This window comes from Mustela nivalis, assembly GCF_964662115.1.
Source record: "Mustela nivalis genome assembly, chromosome: 7".
In the NCBI taxonomy this organism is placed as follows: domain Eukaryota; kingdom Metazoa; phylum Chordata; class Mammalia; order Carnivora; family Mustelidae; genus Mustela; species Mustela nivalis.
Window position 1 is genome coordinate 75,747,423 of NC_139026.1, and position 18,191 is coordinate 75,765,613.

Consider the following 18,191-nt stretch of genomic DNA (forward strand, 5'->3'; position numbering starts at 1 on the left):
CTGCATGGTCTACCAATGAGCCAGCCAGGCACCCTGGAAATATATCTTTTGAACATGGATTTTAGTGCTCACAAAATACTCCATTGTGCCCCTCATATTTCTTAGCTTCCCTTCTAGTTGAGTTAGGACCCTCAGTCCAGTTTAGACAGTGATCTGTGAACAGAGTTCACTAGTGACACTTCTAGGCCAAGGCAGTTAAGAGCCCATGTGTTTCCTTTATCGCTTTCTTCCTCTGGTGAAATGAACTCGGAGGTGGTATATTCAAGATGGCACACTTGAGGATAGCTGCCCAGTCTACTTTGGCCTTTACCTGAGTGGAAAATAAACATTTGTTGAGTTAAACCATTAAAATGTACAGATTTGTCTATTGTAGCAGCTTCTGATAATAGTCCTAATAATTTATGGAATGTATCTTGTTTACCAATGGTATTGGTGTACTTTTATACTTTTTTTTTCTCTCCAATTTTAATGGGCCTGGCTATTATGCACCAATTTTCACCAGTGCCCTCAACAGTTGGTTCTTCCTACTAAGTAAACTGAAGATAAATCAGAATATGTAGTTCAAAAGTGAAAGACTAAAGAAAGTTTACTACCATGTAATCTTTTTTTATTTTTGTTTTTGTTTTCCATTCTTAACCAACTTTATTGAAGGATAATTATATAAAACACACGTAACTACCATATAATCTATTTTTGTCTCCTTTCCCTTTTTTTATTAACATTGAACCAGTCAGTATTTGAGACTCCAAATTTTTTGTAGCATGGAGGAAAGTAAAATAGGTTGAGATAATTCCTTTGTTAAATGAAACTTTATGGTGTTTGTTATAGAGACGATTAAGGTAATTAGTGAAATACAAATATAACCTATCCTTCTGTCTCAGTTCCTTAGTTATGAGGTCAAAGGAGGAACACTGCATCCTGGGTCCAGAAATCCCTTTCGATAGCATATTGATAGTTAAAGAGAAACTTTGCTCTTCAAGGGACTGAGAGGACAAAAGTGAATTCATTAGCACTATAGAAAACAATCTGACTACTGTGGGGAAAAGATCAAGAGGCAAATGGATTTTAGAAGGTCATAGAAGCTAATTGTCAGTATTCAGGCCCCTCATCAAAGTTATTTTTAATGAGCTCCTTGATTGCTGGGTATCCTGGCAGTGTAGCCTAGAATCCTAGGGGCATACTTGGCTGACAGTACCCTGCTTTTGCTGAAATGCAGGGACATCTCCCCTTGAGAAAGATCCAGAGGGGACCATGGCAAGTTAGACAAAGCATGCAGTGAGAGCTTGAATTTCACATCGGAGCTCAGAGAACCTGCAATAAAGATGAACTGGGGTCCTAAGTATAAAATAGAATATTATGAGAAGAAAGTCAAGAATTAGTTGAAGAAATATTTGAAATGAGACCACAGGATTAACGGTTCAGATTCATATAGAAGTATTTGAGGAGATGCTCTGTCAAAAATCATTTGTCAAGAGAATTTGGCAGTTAGCCTCAAGGTGAACACCATGGAAGAATGCAAAATACCTAGAAACTGCAAAGAAGTACCTGCGGACCGGACCGTTCAAGAAGCCTTAAGGGGCTCTTTATAAAGGAAATCTGTAGATCATCTTTCTTGACTTTTTTCTATGAGTAAGATCTTAGTTAATGGGCTGTGGTATTATGAGTTTCCAAAGATTGTTCCAGAGTCTATTAAACTGCACTAGTTCTCAAATGGGGGCAGTTTTGCTCTCACCTCTCCCTCCACAATGTCTGGAGGCATTTTTGGTTGTCATGATGAGGGGAATGCTACTGGCACTAGTGCATAGAGGCCAGGGATGCTAAACATCGCAGTGACCTACATGGCACAGGACAGTTCCCACAACAAGGAATCATTCAGCCACCAAGGTCATTATTGCTCAAATTGAGAAACCTTGAGTTGATAAACCAGGAAATTGTATTCAAGTATAAAAAGGGATAAGACTGGAGGAAGTGAAAGTTAACCATATTTGTTAAGCCTCTACCCAACACAGTGCCTGATTATAGATGGGGTGCCTGCCTCCCTGAGAGGCTAGGATTAGCAATCCTTCTAGTACTAGCTTGGAACCTTGGCTGAGAGCAAGTTTCTGGAGCTCTCTAAGCCTCAGTTATCACAAAAGTAGAAATAATAATAATAGTACTTGCCTTGCAGGTTTTTGTAAAAATTAAACAAGAAACATAAATGCTTGGCATAGTAACTGACAATCTTTAAATGCCCAGTAAATGGTAGCTAGTATTGACACAGAAATAAAATTGAATGGGTATATACCACAGTGTCTATATTGGTTTTCACTGGGCCATGAGTTTTTACTTAGACTGTATTTTAAAATTTTCTACCATAACATGCTTATTTTTAGGAGGAAATAGTAAACTTGTTTTAAATCAATTCAAAAGGAAACGTAATATCAAAAATTCATAATATTTTATTCAATTTATATCATAAATTCTAAATATTCTCCTTTCCAGAGTCAAGTCTAGGTTATCTAGATCACAAAATAGATACTTTCAGCTACTACCTAATCAATGAATAAGAATGAAATAAAATAGTTGTTTGTATTCTGGGATAGCAAAAGCAGTGATGTGTTTTAGATGTGTTTATGACAGATGGGAGAATGGATTACAGGGTTTGGTTTTGTTCAAGTTATTCATATATATTCGTGTTTTGCTTAGACTTTAAAATTATTTCTCTTTCTATGAGCAAGTAGCTGAGAGTCATTCTAATTTGACACAGATTTTCCTATTGCCAGGTCATATGTGATGAAGAGAAACCCAGAAAGAGTTTTGCAGAGTGGTTAAGAACACAGATCCTGAGAGCACTTGGGTGGCTCAGTTGTTAAGCGTCTGCCTTCGGCTCAGATCAAGATCCCAGGGTTCAGGGATCGAGCCCCGCATTGGGGTCCCTGCTCAGTGGGAAACCTGCTTCTCCTTCTCCTACTCCCCCTGCTTGTATTCCTTCTCTCTCTCTCTCTCTCTCTCTCTCTGTGTCAAATAAATAAAATAAAATAAAATAAAATAAAGAACACGAGCTTTGCAGCAAATCCCAGCCCTATCACTCATTAGCTTTTTGATCTTGGCTAAGTAACTTAACTTCCTTGTGACTTAGTTTCCTCACCTTTAAAAAGGAAATAATAATGTTTTTATAATATGAAAGTTAAAAGAAGATGGTATGTATTTCTATTTCTATTTATTGATGGTTGGATATGGTTCTATCCATATCTATCTAAAAATTTTCTATTTTTTTAACCTACTGCAAACACACACAACACTAACTTTGATAAAACAAAGATAGTTTTGATAGACGTTCTTCAGTATGTAAATAAAAGATATCAGACTGTGCTGAATTAGTTCACTTATATTGGATTGCCTCCTCTGGCTTCATGCTGTCAGTTACATTGATGATCATATTATTCAGAACTAGCTACTAATGCATGACTGAGATTTCCACATTGTAGTTCTTGGTCAAACACCTTCCTCACCTTTCTGTCCTTCTCAAGGAGGGCCTCTCATTTTTGTTCAAATCACGAGAGATAAAATTTGAGAATGCACACTTCTGTTTTCCTGGTGAGAAAGTGAAGGATTCAGGGTCCCTTTCTCCTGGTGGTTTCTTGGTCCTTGTTTTCTACTTACCTGGTAAGACTTGGCCTCTTTGAGCCTTCTGCTTTGAGGACCCCAGTGTAGGACCGAGGAGTGAGGCCAGCTGAGGGTCCAGGGACAAGAAATGGAAGCCAGCAACTCGGTGGGTGGTTCTCTCCTAGACCTTGAGGAAAAGAAGATGGAAGGTGGGATGGGGCAGTCTTTGAGACTGGTGAGAAGAAACAGTTACTGGCATTTGGCTGACAGGAGCCAGGAAGTTGTAACAAAAGTCGATCACTGGTAACATTTGTGCTGAAAGGGTTTTAGGCTCAGACTGCCTGAACAATGCTCAGCTGTGTAGAAATGTTGGATGTGGACCAAGCACTAGGTCAGGTCCTGAGTGAACCAAAATGGGTATCTGAGAAGAATCCCAATTGTGTGTCTGTCTGTTATGAGGGGATGAAACACTATTGTACCTACAAGTGAATCCTGGTCAGAAGCTTTCATTTCCATAATAGAAGTGGGCTTAATGATGAGCTCTTCTAAATATAAGGATCTGAGCTCAAACCACATGGTGCCATTTTTGAGACAAACTGAGGCTGAGAGAGGTTACATGTCTTGTCCATCAAATATAAGATTTAAAACATAATCACCCAGATTTATTCTTGATGATGAGATATTTCACTTTGAGACTGAGATCCAGATCAAGATACCTGTTCTCAAAAACTGAGTGCCCTCCCTGAGGGTGCCTCTCTACAGGAAGAATGTGTGTTCCTGCCATGCTGAAGTCAAACATGGCTCTTTGAATTGTCTGGGCCTGTGGCCTAGGAGCAGAAGCAACATGACAGTTTCAAATGGAAGCCTTGGGAGTGTTTGCATGGCGTGTCCTGTTCTCTCTTCCCTTTGCCAGCATGACTGGCAATGTTCCAGGTTAGGCAGGTCTGTTAGTGTGGTCTCAGTCACAGTCACTCTTAGATGGGATGTGGTGGAAACTAGAAATAAGTCTTTACTGTTGTCTTAAAAACATAATCACATTAAGGAAGTGTGATATACAGTTTTCCTATGAAGAGCAAGATTTTGATGCTTCCTTTCCTTTATAACTTAAGATCTGCACACACAACATTCAATAATTGTTTCTTCTTTTGTGGTACCTCAGCCAGGGAACCCTCTGTTCTTATCCATCAGGAGTAGATGGTAAGGCTTATGTCGCAGCCCGTTCTGATGGAACTAGCAATACGATTGCTTCTCTTTGTTGTTGTTTGTATATTTATATTTTTAAAATTATAATACCAAGACTGCTGGAATGGAGCACTGGGCTTTATGATAGAATTTTTCCTTCCCTTCTTGCTTCTTTGCATCAATTTTTCCTTCTGTTCTTCTGTCCTTCATTTGATATTTATTTCTACTTTGGACTGAGCATAAATGCATTCATTACTGGCTGCTTTCATCTACCTTGTGTAGTAAGTCTAGAATACCAATTACCCAAAGAAGAAGGAGTAAGTGGCTAGAGAAGCAGACAGATTATAGTTAGCATGTGTCCCCAAACAGCTGGCATCTTTGTGAGAGGGAGTGACTAGTTTGCTTTTACACTAGGTACTGGTTATATAGAGATGAAAAGAGAAGGACTCTTCACTCAAAAACCTTAGAGTCTGGAAGGGAAACAGACATGACAGCAAGCTATTTTTTCTCCTCTTCTCTAAACTTACACTTGAATCTCTGTAACACTTCAATGTGAAGAGAAAAGCCCTTCCTGAGAAAAGGCAGTAAGAGATCCAGAGTCCAGAGCTTTCTCTCCCAGGCTTATAGTAGATCTGGCTGATTACACCTTCTTACTCACCTACCTGCTATTGGTCCTTCACACAACTTCAGATCTTTTAAAGGTGTACGGAACTTCCAAGACTCAAGCCCTCTTACCTCATTCCTGTGTAGGGAGGTCTACAGTGACTAACCCTCCAGGGCTCTTGTACATCATTTGGCCCTACGGAAGGGTTTGACATGGCTAGGTCAGAGAGCCCATTCATTCCTGCCTGTGCTTACCATGTGCCAGAATTGGGGATCCGCTGCTAAATAAGGCAGACTATGTCTTTGCCCTCAAAGTGTTTGTGTTCTGTACATTAATACTGTGAATTTCCCCTGTACCATAGCGTAGGCCAAGTCATCCTCTTCTATTTCTCATCTTTAATATTTTATTTGTTTGTTTGTTTGACAGAGAGAGACGCGGCGAGAGAGAGAACACAAGCAGGGGGGAGTGGGAGAGGGAGAAGCAGGCTTCCCACAGAACAAGGAGCTTGATGTCTGGCTGGATCCCAGGATCCTCAGATCATGACCTGAGTCAAAGGCAGATGCTTAATGACTGAACCACCCAGGAAGCCCTATTTCTCATCTTTAATTATGCGTTGTTCAGTTGTTAAACCAACATTACCAGGTAGGTTTATGCCAGTTGACAGCATAATCCAACTAATACCAGCAGCATAAAATGCTGAGTTTACCACTTGCTTCTGCTCTCAGCTGGCTGGCCAGGGATCCTGCTCCATTCAGGCAGAGTTTTAAGTGACTATGAGGAACTGCATCACTCCTCGATACTAATTTCTGCTCAGGTTCCTTAAAGCTATGTCCCACTTACCTGACTGGCTGTCTTAATACTGCTGCTGAGTAGTTAACATAAGGGTGGTATCAATTTCTCCCTTGGCTGTCTATGAGAACTTTACCTAACATGATCATTTTTATAAATATTTTCTTTAGAAACAAAGAAATGGGAGGGAAGGAAGAAAAGAAGGAAAGAAAGGAAAGAAGGAGGGAAGGAGGGAAAATAACCGCTAGAGAGAAGCATGCTTAGCCTAGTTTCTGCTTGTGAATTTTGCTTCTTTCTTACCAATACAGTAGCCCAAAGGTAGATCAAACACCCTAACAGAGTAATCCCCAACTCCAAACCTGATTTTTTAATCCACTTTTTAGAAATCACTTGTCACTCCTGCTTTCTTCTGATGTCCATTAGCATGGTAAATTCTTTTCCACCCCCTCACTTTAAATCTGGAGGTGTCTTCGGGCTTAAAATGAGTTTCTTGGAGGCAACATATAGGTGATTCAGAGACCTGTACCCCTGGGGATAAAAATATTATGTTTCTAAAAAATAAAAAATTAAAAAACAAAATCATTTGTCACTTACTGTATTTTGTTTTTTCTTTGAAAAATTACTTTAATTTATATATAGGTGCCAAATATATTCATCAAACACATCTCCAAGAATTTTGCACATACTTGCAATTCAATAAATATTGGAATGTGAACTCTGTAGGAATCACTTATTCCACAAATGGCCCTTTACCAAAATTTCCAGAAACAATTTTTGTATTAAGTCAAAAAACAAGACAAAAAAAACAATTCTGCTTCTTCCCACAGAGTTTTACAATAGCCTTTAGAAAATAATCTTGAACATATTTCAGTCTTGTTTATGGTAAAAATAAAAAGGCATCATCACATTTTTCTTTTGGGTATTGTTTTCCTCTATAATTCATAGGCATTCTTTGTCTATTATGATTATAACTTTAAAGTCTTAATCCACTGGAATTATTCTGTATTTTTCTTCCAGTTGGATAGCCAATTGTGTCAGCATAATTATTCTGCCCTATGCAATGAATTGCCATCACTGTTTATAAAGCCATCTTTCCCCATATATTCTGTTCTGCTCCACTGATCTATCTTCTATAGTTAGGCCAGTATAACGTTTGAAAGCATTGTTGTTAACAGAAATTTAAAAATAGTAGAGATACTCTTCACTCTTCTTATTTTTCATAATTTTCATGATTCTTTCCAGATTTTTATTTTTTAAATATGTGATATAAATCATTTAGCTCCAAAACCTCATTAGGATTCTAACTAGAATTGCATTAGATCTTCTGATTCACAAGCATGGAATGTATTTCCATTTATTCATCTTCTTTCATGTTTTTCTATAGTTGTCTTCATATAAGATTTGTAAAATTCCACACTATTTTATAGCTTTTTGTAAATGGAATTTTATTTATTTGTTTCTTTGCTTATTTTTAAGATTTTGTTTATTTATTTGAGAGAGATAGCACAAGCTGGGGTGGGGGTGGGGGAGAGGGAAAAGCAAACTTCCCACTGAGTAGAGAGCCCCAGACCCAGGATGGAGCTCAGTCCCAGGGTGGCTAGGTGATGATCTAAGCAGATGCTTAATCGACTGAGCCACCCGGACACCCCTGTAAATGGAATTTAAAATTTTTCTCTTTTGGGGTGCCTGAGTGGCTCAGTGGGTTAAGCCTTTGCCTTTGGCTCAGGTCATGATCTCAGGGTCCTGGGATCGAGCTGGCATAGGGCTCTCTGCTCAGCAGGGAGCCTGCTCCCCAACCCCCAACCCCCACTCTTGCCTCTCTGCCTACTTGTGATCTCTCTCTGTCAAATAAATAAATAAAATCTTAAAAATTTTTTTTTCTTTCTACCTGGTTATTATTAGTATAAAGAACAGTGATTTTTATTAGCCCTTTATTTATTTGATTTATTATTTGTAAACATTTATTAGTTGATTGTTTTTAGGGTCTGTTTCCTGTTTTGACTATAAGAACAAGATAGGTTGAGTTTACATTGCTTTCTATTTTATTCCCATTCCAGCGAGTCAAATGAATGAATGAACGAATGAACTTCTTTTAAAAAGAGTTGGAGAGGAGATTCGACAATCTGCTCTACTTTTCCTTTTTGTTTTTTCATAAATGTGTTTCTAACACATATGAAACTTAACATCCTTGGATTCCTGCTGTCAATAAATTGGGAAGATTCTTCAATTTTTTTTTTAACTTTTAAAAACCATTTTATTTAAGTATCTGTTTTATGTATCATGAAAATCACTTATTTGAAGTGCACAATTAAATGATTTTTTAAAAAGATTATATTTATTTATTTGACAGACAGAGATCACAAGGAGGCAGAGAGGCAGACAGAGAGAGAGGGGGAAGCGGGCTCCCTGCTGAGCAGAGAACCCGATGGAGGGTTCAGTCTCAGGACCCTGAGATCACGAGCTGAGCCGAAGGCAGAGGCTTTAACCACTGAGCCACCCAGGCACCCCCAATTAAATGATTTTTAGCAAATTTACTGAGTAGTACAATTGTCATTTTTAATCAGATTTAGAGCATCCTAATAAGATCCCTTATGCCCATTTATAATTAATCTCTGTTCCCATCTCCACCCCAAGCCCCAGGCAACCACTAATCTATTTTTCATTTCAGTGAATTTGCTTATTCTAGACGTTTCACATAAATGGGATCATATAATATGTGATCTTTTGTGACTAGGATATTTCACTTCACATGATGTTGCTGAGGTTCCTTCATGTTGTAGCATGTATCAGTATTTCATTCCATTACTGCTAAATAATAGACTATTGTATGTTATACCACTTTTTGTCTATCCGTTCATTAGTTGTTAGACATTTAGATTGTCTCCACTTTTTGGTTATTGTAAATAGCATTGCTGTGAACTTCAGATGCAAGTCTTTGTGTGGACAGATGTTTTCATTTCTCTTGGGTAGGCATCTAGGAGTGGAATTGCTGGTTCATTTTACTGTTTTTGAGAAAATATCAAACTATTTCCCAAACTGACTGTACAGCAGCAATGTATATTATATTCCTAGCAGCAATGTGTAAAGTTTCTGATTTCTGCTTCCTTAACTCTTCCCTCCCAAATGATGTATGATTGAGATATGATTTACACTGAGGTATGATTTATATGTGATAAAATCCTCGGGACCCCCCCCCTTTTTAAGATTTATTTGAGAGAAAGGGAGAGAGAGAGTCTTAAGCATGAGTACATGGCACAGAGCCCGAGTCAGGGCTCGATCTTACAACCCTGAGACCATAACCTGAGTGGAAATCAAGAGTCAGATGCTTAAATGACTGGGCCATCCAGGTGCCCCTAAAATCCTCAGATCTTAAGTGAACAGTTCAGTGAGTTTTGACAAAGGTATACATGTGTGTATACAACTGCTCTGTCAGTCAAGATACAGGACATTGCCACAACTCTAGAAAGTCCCCATATCTCTTCCCCCTCAGCAGCAATTATTGTTTGGATTTTGATCATTGTGGATTAGTATTGCCTATTCTAGAATTTAATAGAAACTGACGCATACAGATGTGCTCTTTCATGTTGACTTTTTTCACTTTGTTTGAGTTTTGTTGCTCTGTTTATTCTCAGTACTTTGTTCTTTTTATTACTGAGAATATTTCAGTGTATGAAAGCACCGTATTTTATTCATCCATTTACCTCTTAATGGACATTTGAATCATTTTTAGTTTATGGTTATTAGGAACAAAGCTGCAGTTAAACAATCCTGCAAATGTTTTTGTGGACATGCTTTCATTTTTCTTGTATAAATACCCAAGAATGTAATTGCTAGGTCATAAGGTAATTGTATGTTAACTACTGATGTATATCTGATATTGTCACCTTATGAAGTTTCTGTAAGAATTACAGTTTATAAAAAATCTAGTCTTTGATTTTTAAAATAATTGTATAATTTGATGATATAGATAATTTTATATTTTATGATATTTTACTGACTATTTAATTTTCTTGTATAGAACTTCTAAAAAACATTTAATCATGATGGTGATGTTTGGCATTTTTGTTTTGTTGCTGATTTGAATAGATATGGCTTTGATACATCACCATTTGGCATGATGTTTGCTTTTGGTTAAAGTCTTTATCATACTTAAATTGTTTTAAGTTTTCCCTATTTTAGTTAGCTGCTGAATTTTGCCCAATACATTCTGGGAATTTCTTAATATCTTCCTTTACTTCTCTCCATTTTTTTGTTGAGATAATAAATTATGTTTATAGATTTCCTGAAAATGAACTAACTTACCATTCCTGAAACAATTCTTACAAAAGACAGAAGGTAGAAATAGGATTTTATAGAAGAGGAAATCCAAATGACCAAAAAACATAAAAAGAGGCTCAACTTTAGTTTTAATGAGGAAAATATATATTAAGGTAACATTGATATACTTTTGTTCATAAGATTAGCAAAGAAGGTGATGATACTCAATACTAGCGAATTTTAAGAAAAGAACACACTCATATTTACTGGAGGGAATGTGAATTACTATAGCCTTTTGGGAAGACTAATATAATTATTAATATGTGATCTAATAGTTATAATCTTGCCTTATGTTAGAATAGCCTTATAATATTTTTCATTAATTTCATACCTTACAAGAATTTGATTTTATGTTGTGTGTGATGGAGACAGTCTTTTCTTTTTTTAAGGTTTTATTTTCAAGTAATCTCTATATCCAGCATGGGGCTTGAACTTACAACCCAAGATCAAGAGATCAAGAGTCACATGTTCAACCAACTGAGCCTACCAGGTGCCCCAAGTGAGACTGTCAAATAATCAGAACATCAAGCTCTTGAGTAATAAATGTTACCCTTGATTAGCATGTAAATTTGAAATAATATTATAATAACATTCCAATTATCAGATCATTATTTTAATGGTATATAAACAGCAGGATTTTATATAACAACAGAGTAAGGAGTATGAGTGGCATAAATATTAAAGATTGCCATCCATAATAAATTTATAATAAAAGGGTTTCCTAGCTGGCTCAGTTGGTTAAGTGTCTACCTTTGGTTCAGGTATTGATCCTGAGGTCCCAGGATTGAACTCAGCCGCAAGCTCTCCGCTCAGCGGGAAGCCTGCTTCTCCCTCTGTCTGTTTCTCCCCTGCTTGTGCTCTCTCTCTCTGTCAAATAAAAAAAATACAATCTTTTTTAAAAAAGAAATTTATAATAAAAAACATATGTTCCACTAAAGTGGACAAATCCAAGACTTGATGAGATAATTTGCTTTATAAAAACAATCACTAATGTTTAATTTATAACTTTAAAGTGTAAAGTTTACTACATATACATGAAAGGTTTCTTGTATTGAATGCCCGTGGCTTCTGGCAATAATGCATTATAATAGAGAATAAAAAAAAGTGCTCTCTTTTTCATAGTCTTACTAGAGTAATTTAAAGATAGCATGTGTTCTTTATTTTCCATTATTTCCTTTTATTTTATTATTTCCTTTACTTTATTCCATTATTTCCATTCTCTTTTTTAAAAAACAAGTTTTTTCTTGAAATGTGCACTTTTCTCCCTAACATACTAGGTTTCTATTTATTTAGACTTAATTTAAGTATTCAGTAATAGTATAATGTTTAGATCAGACTCAAGCTAAATCTTACCTTCCTCAATATTAATACAGTTAGTTTTATATCATTTTGTATAATGGCAAGAGCTAGAAAAATCTGAAGCCCATTAGTAGGGAAATGGTTGGATAAAATCCATATCATGCATTCATGCCTTGGAATCTATTTTAATTTTTTTAAAGATTTTGTTTATTTATTTGAAAGCGAGAGAGAAGAAGGAGGAAGGAAAGGGTGAGCATGAGCAGGGAGGACAGTATCCCTGTGCGCATCTTTTGAATCTCTTCCCTTGCCTCTGAGCATGTAAACAAATATATGCAATGTTGTGTAAACAAATGTTCACATGATTGTAAATAAATATATATGTCTTATAAAATTTGTATTATACTACCTACATTTCTCAGCAACTTGCTCATTTCACTAAAAACAAAAGACAAAAACAAACCCAAAATCAGTAGATAAAGATCTAACTCCTTCTGTTTGTTATTCATATAAATTCCAAGGCTGGGGAGCCTGGGGGGCTTAGTCAATTATGATCTGACATTGGCTCAGTGTCCTGGGATAGAGTCCTGTGTCAAGCTTCCCACTTGGTGGGGAGTCTACTTGGCCCTCTTCTCCTCCCCCTGGTCCTGCTCACCCTCTCAGTCTCTCTCTCTTTCAAATAATTTCCTGGCTGAGGATTGGGGATGTCTGAGAAATAGTGGAAACAATTGAGTTTAAAAAAAAAAAAAGGAAACAAGGATAAAAACATTACTGTGAAAAGAAAATTATTTTAAAAGCATATAGATATTTATGTAAAATAATATTGCAGAACTTTATAATGATAAAATTTAGAAACAGTACAAACGATTAGCTTAATGAATTTTTTTGCAGCTGTTAAAAATAGGGATATATATGTGTTTAGAATGTATTTTAAAGGACAATTCATATTGTCTACTTTGTGCTAATATGATTATGTGATGATGGGTGCTTTTTTGTTTATTTTTTTAACCTAATAGGGAAGAAGAACTGAAGTTATTTCTGGAAGTATGAATTACTTCTAGTACTTGTAGTCTGTATTACTTTAATTATACTCCTCCTGGTATAGCTGTAATTACAGGAGATTTAGTCATATCTTTAATTAGATAGTAGTCTGATTGAAGGTAGGAATCACTTTTTAAGATTCTTTGTGTCACTCTCAGCACTCAGAATAATTCTGATTCATAATTTCAAGCGATCACCATTGAACACAGCCCATACATAAGAATGGACAGCATTAAAGAGGTCAAAGCATGAACTCTTGAAAACAGCAGACCATGGTGCATGTATTCTTCACTCAGTCAGTGCTGGTGCTTGCCTGTTGCAACTAACTAGCTCCATCACAATGCTTGCTGGGATTTAAGTGAAGTTCCCAGGAAAAGGACAGAGAGGTGAGCTAGGTGGTGTTAAATGAGACTGATCTGTTTGCTAGGTCAGCAAATTAGTCCCTGATGTATGGGAATTTAAGATTTGATTTGATTAGAATCTGATTAACGTTGCTTTGATTCAAGGTGAAGACTACTCCAGGATATCTCATCTGGTGGACAGGCCGTAGAAATAAGCATCTCATATTAATGTTAAAAAGTCAGGCAGGTGGCCACTTGTTGGTTCTACAAAGTCTCTAACTCTACAGAAGCCTGGCAACCGACTGGGTAGCTCAGTCTGCTCTCCCCAATGCTGATGTAGGGAGTTCCTCTGTCACTGCTGTGGCCCTCCTGGGTCCTTCCAGACTGTAGGCCAGGCACCTGGGGGGTCACTCTCTTCAGCACCTTCCCACTGAGGTAATGAGTAATGAGCGAGGCTCTTGTCTTACACTTTCATTTAAGAGCTTCACACTTCATTTTAGGGAGCAGAGCTGTTCTTTAATCACACAGCTCTCTACTTTTAACAGACAGCCGCTATTTTTCACTTATAGGAGGGGTGAATTTTGGGATATATAAAGTATTAACCAAAAAGAACAAGTTATGCTTCATATTTTTCTAAAGGCTACCGGAATGTAAATAGATTAGGTGATTCCACATAGCTGAGGGACCTGGCCTTGCTTTTCTCTGTAATCTCTTGGTGCCTCTATAGAAACGGTAGGCCACGCCTCAAGTGACAAAGCAGTTCTCTGTGGAGAAACCCATTTATACCGGATTCTGGATGACATTCCCACCAGAAACAATGCCAAGAATTTACTTTTATTTTAAATAAATGAGAAAATCAATATCTAGTTAAAGTATGTATTACAAAGTAGAAATTTTATATTGTTGGTATATTTATCAATCCATTTCAGCTAAAGTCGAACCTGACAGATAAATATCAATCCCTTCTTAAAATAGATAAAACACATTTTTGAGGTAAATTGCATAAAATTTAATGATATGACAGTGTAGGGGAGGAAGAAATTTTTCTCAACCCTCTTGCGGCCCCTGGCTGGGTCTGAGAATTAAACTGACAAAAAGACAGATTAACAGGAGAAAAGCATACAAATATATTTAATATTAATTTTACATGATATGGGAGCTTTCATAAGGAAATTAAACCCTGAAGAAGTTGATAAACCTGAGTATCTTTATGCTAAATTTGATGAAGAGTGGACATTTGTGGAAAAATTTGGCTTGTCAAAGAATATGAGATTAGTGAAGGAAACTGGAGGAGATTTAACAAGGCCTGTTTGCTTCGGTTTTTCTTAGTGTCCCTTTGTCTTCAGAGATAAGGATGCTCCCTCCCTCCCTTATAGGGAAGACACCTCCCTTGGAAAGATTTTGTGACATGCTCAGGGTGGAAGATGGGGAGGAGGAGAGATGGTCTTTTCTACTTTTGCCAATTTTTCAAACTCCCTCAGCTTAAAATTTCGACGTGTCAAGTTGCCATATTTTGAGGTGAGGTATCCTGAACCCCATCAACAGGTTGAGTAGGAAAGGAATCTAAATTTCTACTTTTTTGACTCCCAATACGCCAACTTTACTAAAACTATGAAAATAAGCAAGGTATTTTCATAGCTATAATACTGATTTTTTAAACGTGTGAAGATTGTGTTTCAGGCTGAAGCAGCTCGGAGCTCTATAGTGGGAATAAAGTGGACTCAACATGGAGGATTTCCCCTTGCACGAGGCAAAGAAGAAAAGCAGCAAAACCCTATATTAACCACCGAGCCCGAGTCCAGATTTGAATTCCTCCCTTCTTACGAAGCAGCACAGCCAGGGAAGTCTGCACATTGACTTCAATGCTCCTGAGCCCTTGGGTCCAGTAATCAGCCCTGCTGAGAGAACCCTGAGGATTTCTCCCTAGACCTTGCAGTCATCCACTGAGATGTGTTTTCTGGGTCTGCTTTTCCTTTTTCCTCATGGATGGATATCTTCTCTGTCTTCCTGAAGAGTCTCTACTTCACTTAGCCTTTCATCTAGAGGGAAACTCGGGCTTTATAATAGGCACCAGGTACATGTTCTACTTATACAATTTTGGAGTCAGGCCTTTCTCTTGATGTTTTCTGTAGTTACGCATTTTATTTCTTTATCAGATTTCCAAATATACTTTCCCTTGTGTCCTCCATTCTCTTCTGCAAAAGCTTTTCTAGGCAAGGTTACCATAGCTCTATTGGAAGTACATGGTACCCTTGGGGAATCTAAAATAAGGGCAGCACCTCGGAGATATTGTGGGTTTAGTCCCAGAACACCACAATAAAGTGAATATTGCAATAAATAGAGTCAAATGAATTTCTTGGTTTCCCAGTGCATATAAAATTTGTTTATACTAAACTGTAGTCAATTAAGTGTGCAATAACATTATATCTAAAAAAATGTATATGCCTTCGTTTAAAAATACTTTACTAAAAAATGCTGTCATCTGAGCTTTTTCAGTGAGTCATAATCTTCTTGCTGGTGGAGGGTTTTGCCTTGATGTTGATGGCTGCTGACTGATCAGGGTGGTGGTTGCTGAAAGTTGGCATGGCTGTGGCAATTTTTAAATATAAGACAGTGACAACAGTAAAGTTTGCTGTATCAATTTACTCTTCCTTTCATGAACAATTTCTCTAGCATCTGACTTTGTTTGATAGCATTTTACTTACAGTACAACTTTTTTCACGATCGAAGTTAGTCCCCTCACAGTCGCTGCTTTATCAATTAAGTTAATGTAATATTTTATTTTATTTTTTTAATTTTTTAAAAAAGATTTTATTTATTCATTCGACAGACAGAGATCACAAGTAGGCAGAGAGGCAGGCAGAGAGGAAGGGAAGCAGGCTCCCCGCTGAGCAGAGAGCCGGATGCAGGGCTTGATCCCAGGACCCTGGGATCATGACCTGAGCCAAAGGCAGAGGCTCTAACCTACTGACCCACCTAGATGCCCTAGTTAATATAATATTTTAAATCCTTTGTTGTCATTTCAACAATCTTCAAGCATCTTCACCAGGAGTAGATTCCCTCTCAGGAAACCTCTTTCTTTGTTCATCCATAAGAAGCATCTCCTCATCCATTAAAATTTTATTATGAGATTGCTACACTTCAGTAACAACTTCAGGCTCTTCTTCTGATTCTTGCTCTCTGGCTATTTCCCCACATCTGCAGTTACTTCCTCCCCTGAAGTCTTGAACCCCTCAGAGTCATCCGTGTGATTTGAAATCAACTTCTTCCAAACTCCTGCTCATGTCAGTCTTTGACCTTCCCATGAATCACAAATACTGTTAATAGGTCTAGAATGGCAAATCCTTTCCAGACCATTTTCAGTTTACTTTGCCCAAATCTATTAGAAGAATTACTTTCGATGGCATCTGTAGCCTTACAAAGTGTATTTCTCAAATAAGACTTGAAATTTGAAATTACTCCTTTTTCCATGGACCACAGAACGGGTGTTATGTTAGCAGATGTAAAAACAACATTAATCTTGTACATCTCCATCATATCTCTCGGTGACAAGATTCATTGTAAACAAGCAGTTGTATTTTGAAAGGATTCTTTTTTCAGAGCTGTAGGTCTCAACAGTGGGCTTAAAATATCCAGTAAGCCATGTTGTAAACAGAAGAGCTGTCATCCAGACTTTGCTGTTCCATTTACAGAGCAAACGTAGAGTGGATTTAGCATAATTTTTCAGGGCCCTGGGATTTTTGGAAATGGTCAATGAGCACTGGCTTCAACTTAAAGTCACCAGCTGCATAACCCCCTAAAAAAAAGCCAGCCTGTCCTTCAGAGCTTCGGGACCAGGCATTGACTTTTCCTCCAGCTACAAAAGTCCTAGATGGCATCTTCTTCCCAGATCTTCTGGGTAGCGGCAGCTTCTATATCAGCACCTGTTGCTTCATCTTGCACTTTTATGTTATGGAAACGGCTTCTTTCCTTAAACCTCACGAACCACCCTCTGCTAACGTCACACTTTTCTTCTGCAGCTTCCTCACCTCTCTCAGCCTTCATGGAATTGAACAGAACCAGGGTCTTGCTTTGAATTAGGCTCTGGCTTAAGGGAATGTTGTGGCTTGTTTGATCTTCTATCCAGAATACTCAGACTTTCTCCGTATCAGCAATAAGCCTGTTCCCCTTCTTATTTTGGTGTTCACTGGAGTAGCCTCAAGAACTTTTCTTCCATTCACAGCTTGGGTCACTCTTTGGTGCAAGAGGCTTAGCTTTTGGACTGTTTCAGTTTTCAACATACTTTCCTTACTGAGCTTAATTATTTTGATCTTTTAATTTAAAGTGAGAGATGTGTGATACTTCTTTCACTTGAACATTTATAGGCCATTGTAGGGTTATTAACTGGCCTAATTTCAATATTGTTGTGTCTAGGGGAATAGGGAGACCTAAGTAGAAGGAGAAGGATGGAGAAACATCTGGTTGGTGGAACAGTCAGAACACACATAGTATTTACAAATTAAGTTCACTGTCTTATGTGAGTGTGGTTTGTGGTACCCCAAAATAATCACAGTAGTTACATCAAGAATCATTGATCACAGATCACCATAACAAATATAATAATAATAGAAAAGTTTGAAAATATTGCTAGAATTACCATATGTGACACAGAGACACAAAGTGAACAAACACTGTTGGGAAAATGACATTGATAGACTTGCTCAAAACACAAACATTTCATTTGTTAAGAAAAAAACAAAACAAAACAAAAAAAAAAACCCAGTATCTGCAATGTGCAAATCAAAAGTATCATAAAATGAGGTTATGCCTTAGAGCCTTTTCCTTTAGTAATTCACAGCTCTGGTCTCAGGAGGTTATATTTTCTTCCTAACATTTCTGGTGTCTGCTTTGCCAATTCAAAACTCTGTGCTGTCTTCCAAAAGGTCACCCTTTGTAAACATCTTATTAAAAATTAAAACTTGTGGGTGCCTGGGTATCTCAGTTGGTTAAGGTCTTTCTTTGGCTCAGGTCATGATCTCGGGGTCCTGGGATTGAGC

General features: G+C 37.4%; 1 protein-coding gene across 10 annotated transcripts in view; it reads left to right on the top strand.

The window, feature by feature from the left end:
• The window catches only part of BICD1 (BICD cargo adaptor 1), a 221,657-nt gene that overhangs the window by 57,487 nt on the left and 145,979 nt on the right, over nucleotides 1–18,191 (top strand). The window contains exon 3 of one of the 10 annotated variants that reach the window (XM_082738622.1): nucleotides 5,798–5,813. The exons of the other annotated variants lie outside the window; for them this stretch is intronic. The gene's annotated coding sequence lies outside the window, so the exon portion shown is untranslated. Of the gene's footprint in view, nucleotides 1–5,797; nucleotides 5,814–18,191 lie in introns of those variants that run through there. 10 annotated transcript variants of the gene reach the window in all.